Here is a 5,179-nt window from a genome sequence, read left to right as displayed (position 1 = left end):
AATTAGCATAAAAAACGCAATCACACAATACATAACATTCAGACTGAATGTTCTGTATACAGATGTCATGACATCGGGTCTGACATCTCAGTAAAAATCCTGTATATTCACATTTTAAACATCCTACAAGTACATGTTATCTTATGTCAAGACAACACTTGTGACAACTTGTGAACACTCTAGGTTTTACCAAAATTGCTGTCAACACATAGAACCAACAATAATCCAAAATCTATAACATCCCATCAAGCCATTCTTGCACAAAGTGGAGTCCAACGACAATAACCAACAACAGCTAGAACTTGCACAAATAAGAAAGCCATTACAGTCCTAGCTTCAACACAAACTGTAAATTCAGGTCATGGCACATCACATACAACAAACCATTCAGTCCAGGCCAAAGCATTTCAATCATAATGCAAGGAATACAAGTCAACCTAAACATTTCCATTACATACCATATTTTATAACCATTCAATACTTCAAAAAACCAATAAATAAGAAACCAACATCAAGCAACCAAGTCCCCAAAGCAATCCATTAACCAAGCAACTAATCATCATTTACAAGCAACCGCATTTTGAACGGCATCCCTCTGATACATTAACATGGTAGAAACTTAACAAAATACCTAATAGCAGTCATGCATCCGATTTAATTAGCATACAACAGTCACACATTCAAACCTAACACAAAGAACCCTCATAACAGGATGCATATCACTCATCATCCATCACAATTCCAGCACATTCCGAACAGCATCGACAAGCATTAACAATACAAACTGCATAACAAAATTCTAACAGCATTGCATTCATAACATAGGTTTTAACAAGACCGTCACCAGTTCATTTAGCAGGAAGCTAGCTCACACAACAGTCATCGGTAGTTATCAATGTAATCATTCATTAAACCAGACTACTAACAGAAATAGGGCCAGTCATGTTCATTTAACTTCATAGCCCTAAGCCAAAAACCAGCAACAACAATACATAAACCCTACACCAACATTGAGTTGGACATCAAATTCAGTCAAGCAACTAATTCCACTTAACAACAACCATTGCACTAATTGGACTCAAACTCCAACCTGCAAATTCATTTGCTCAATTAACTTCTTCCCTGGCATTTAACTGAACCTGCAAATAAAATTTAATAGAACACTTAATATGAATCCTATGATAAACCAACCACCTGTGCATGAATGACTTGTAAAATCTGGCAGGAATATTTCAAAACAATGCAGGCAGCATCACTATACCCACGTTCACACAAACATGTAACCATGGAAATGATAACATTTTTTTATAATTTTCACTTAACTACACCAGAGCCAAACGAATTTTAAAATGCTAACTGTTTACAACCTATAACCAACTTCGCAACAACACCAACGCGTAACAGAACTGAACCCCCTTCCAAAAATAACCCTGCAGCTCCATTTGTTCAAACCAAACTAAAATGTACAATATCCTGCAACCACAACATGCAAGTCATAACCCAAGAAGAGTTAACATATGAATACGGCATCGCGGCTTAACAAGCTAACCTCACTAACAATCGAAACCAAAACAAACCTAACAGTTACTAATAAGCTATGACAGCAGTACCTTTTGTTCCATAACCGAAATTGATAGCAATATCATGTTCATTTCAATTTTGATTTTTCACTTCACATTAGCTAACAGAACCAGTTTCCATCAATATTCCCAATGGATAACATTTAACTAACCCTTATAATTAACAGAAAATTAGAATACATTTCAACAACATTTCAATTTAATTTTCTAACAGAATGTTAATTTCTAACCAACTATGAATTACAACGACATTTCAACTGAATTTCATTTGGAGTTTCTAACAGAAAATCTATTCCTATAAATTCATCACCTCACGGTTCATTCAGGGGGATGATTCCATTTTTCTTCCAGAACTGCTCACTCTATCAATCCTCCCAAGCCTCATCACACACTCTGAATCACCATAACTGTTAGAGCTTCAACGTCAAAAGCTCTAATCAGTTGAGCTCCAACCTCAATCCTTCCACTCTTTCTCACATAACGACACGACAATAACGCAAAAACGGTAGCAGAGAGATAAAGAAGAAGAAGAAGAAGTTGAGATCGGAATTAGAGAAAGGAGAAGGGATTCAATACCTATTTACGTCGCAATCCGGTTAGTTTTCTCAAACTGCTTCGACTTCGTTTCTTTCTTTGCGCGTAAGATTCAGTTCAACTGCGACCTGGCTTCGTTGGATTTTTCAAATTCGTGTGCGCAAGGAGGAATCGAGTATGGTGGATCGACATGAGCGAATGCATCAAAGACGCTTTCCTCCAACCGCGTGTTCGTTCCTATGGAGCTCTCCGAAGGTGAAAACATGTTGGATGTGTGGATGTTTCTTCCGCCATGGCCGGATTTGAGATGAATACGCGTTTAGATCCCGGTTTGAAGCTTGAACATGAATATTATTGAGTTTGCTCATCGATCTTCTGAAATCGATATGAGAAGATGAAGATCTGAGGATGTAGTGGAAGCATTTCGGTCATGTGTTGAAGTTCTTCATGGAGCGGCGTGTTGGATTCGCGACCTGAGTTTTGAGCGTGTTGTTTGAACTCATGGCCTAACCCGAACTTGGTTTCTATTCGGTTTGGGCTTAAGGCCCGAATAATTCCTTCCTACACCTCCCTCAATCCATCCATTGGGCCAGAATCACCATTTCTTGGCCCATCTATTTCATTTTATTTAGCTTTTTGTAGTTTTCTTGTTAATTGTTTAGGATACTAATTAGAGTTAATAAAGACTAATTAGATTTTACTTTTGATTAGTTAATTAGAGTCTTAGATTTTAGAATTAGGTTGTTAGAAATATCGAAATTTTATAAACCTTCATTAATTCTTAGAAATTTTGGATTTAGTTTAATTAGGATTTTAAAAAATTAGTTCAATACTCTTTAGATTTAGAATAATTAGAATTAATTAGACTAGATTTAATTGATATTAATTGGAATTTGCATGAGTACAAATTCAATTCAATATTATTTGGTAAATTTGTGGATTGACCATTTTACCTTTAAGGGCTTCATTGGCTTTTTGACCATTGAATGGCACGTCCCTTTAGGAATTTTTGACATAGATTTTAATCAAAACATGACTAACTATAACATGATCCTTTAGGATAGTTTGATTAATTTCTATCCATTATATTAGGTCTTAACCTAGTATTCAATTAAATTCAAACCTGCAATTCAAGTTGATCAAAAGCAATTTTGATCAATTAAATCCTTTGACATTGTATAATCTCACGGTCTAAATTGAGTGACCAAATGACCCTTGTTAGTTATGATAAGTATCATGTTACATGAGTCTTAAGCAATAGGGAATGATGAGACGGAGTTTCTCCTATCCTTGTCTATAGTGACTTTACGTACAGGGCGTAGGCCCTAGTTATTCAAAGCATTCACACTTATTCATAGACTTTAGTGTGATCCTCGTCAATCAACTGTCAAGTCCCTCTCTTCACAATTACAACAAGAAATGACAAGATTCTCCTTCATCAACTTTAAAGTTAGGATGAGAATTACATGCCACGAGCCTTAAGTAGTAAAGAATGAATGAGACTGGAGCTTTCCTACACTCATTTTGGACATCTTTGGATGCGGGACGTTTGGCCTGTTGCTTACCGTATCCATCTTTACTCGTAGACTTTAGTGTGGTTCTTACCAAATAACTATCAAGTCTAATCCATACTTCATTTCAATCTATCACTCCTCTTGCCTTCTTAATCATTTTGCTTTCAGCCTCAGTAAGTTGAACTACGAAAGCTCTGATTTCCTTATTGCACTATAAGGATACGTAGGCAGGAGAACCCAATTTCATCACGAGCTAACCTATTTATTAACACTTCATTCTTCATTCATTCAATCAATACCATCTTTTTGAGATTGAATACTACTTTTCCTTGGTTTCCATGTTCATCCTTTTAGGACGCCTAATGAACAGTCTGCCTTGTGAATCAAGAGGTGTTTGTTCTGTCAAACTAAACATTTTATTCCATCCTTTTTGGCTAAGACCTTATGAACAAGAAGTCGTTTGTGCTGTCAAACCAAACACCTTATTCCTTCTTTTTGACCAAAATATTTGTTTACTCTTCGGTTCAGAGTTTATTCTTTCATGGATCCAAGATACCATTCTTCCTTGATCTCGAACTACTTGTTCCCTAGCCAGTGATATAATGTTTGTTGTACCCAATATTACTTTCTTGTGGGACCCCATTTACATCCTTTTAGAATGACCTAATCATAGTCCACCCTTTGAACCAAATGTTTGTGTTGTTAAACCAAACATCTGTTACCTCCTTTTGGGCAAAAACTTTGTGAACTGAAAGTTGTTTGTGTTGTCAAACCAAACACTTTGCTCTCTCTTTTTAACCAATATGCCTTTACCCTTCGGTTTGAGGTCATTTACCTTTGTGGGTTCCCATATTATCATTCTGTTGGTACAATTTACATGGTTCATCACTTCAATCATACCCCTTTAAGCTATTTTTCTTGTCAGTTCTTGTTGCTTAGACAAACACGTATTTGTTCTCTCTTCTTTTGTTGACCTAGTTCCACGAACTACGATTGCTCTGACTTTCTCATTGCACAATGAGAATACGTAAGCACGAGGATATGAATCATTGGCGAGCATACTTATTTATTATTATTCTTTCCGCCTTAGGGCACCGTTCATATCTTCCATGATCTATCATCTACCTTCTCTCATTACTAGTCCCCCCAATGACATACTGCTTCTTTGAAATCATATACACTTTCTTTAGACTTCCATATATACCCTTTTAGAATGCCTAGTGAAAAGTCAGCGTTTGCACCAAGAGTTGTTTATGCTATCAAACCAAACATTTACTTCCTTTTTTTTGCCCAAGATATTCATTTCCCTATATGGTACAAACTACATTTCTCCTATGGATTCCAATTTACCTTTATCTTTGGTTTCAATCATACCTCTTCAGTCACTTGTTATTAAACACTTCAATTCTGTGACTTTGGTCACTTCACTCTATTCATCTCCATGATGCATTCATATTCTACCTTCATTCACTTTATGTGATATACTTATTCTTTGAGCCAAATACAATATCCCTTTGAGCTTCATCTTGTATCTCTTTGTGAACCAAGAGT

The 5,179-nt window shown here is 36.1% G+C and overlaps 1 long non-coding RNA gene across 1 annotated transcript; it reads right to left on the bottom strand.

Moving 5' to 3' along the window:
- Positions 1-789: 789 nt before the first annotated feature.
- LOC127105257 (uncharacterized) lies at positions 790-2,631 on the bottom strand. The gene is made up of 2 exons (XR_007794975.1): positions 2,157-2,631; positions 790-1,473 (listed from the first exon to the last, which is right to left on the bottom strand). It is a non-coding gene; the product is annotated as an uncharacterized LOC127105257 (long non-coding RNA).
- Positions 2,632-5,179: the final 2,548 nt, after the last annotated feature.

Source organism: Lathyrus oleraceus, chromosome 7 (assembly GCF_024323335.1).
Source record: "Lathyrus oleraceus cultivar Zhongwan6 chromosome 7, CAAS_Psat_ZW6_1.0, whole genome shotgun sequence".
Classification (NCBI taxonomy): Eukaryota; Viridiplantae; Streptophyta; class Magnoliopsida; order Fabales; family Fabaceae; genus Lathyrus; species Lathyrus oleraceus.
The sequence above is the reverse complement of the archived record's forward strand: the minus strand, read 5'-3'. Positions and strand labels throughout refer to the sequence as shown.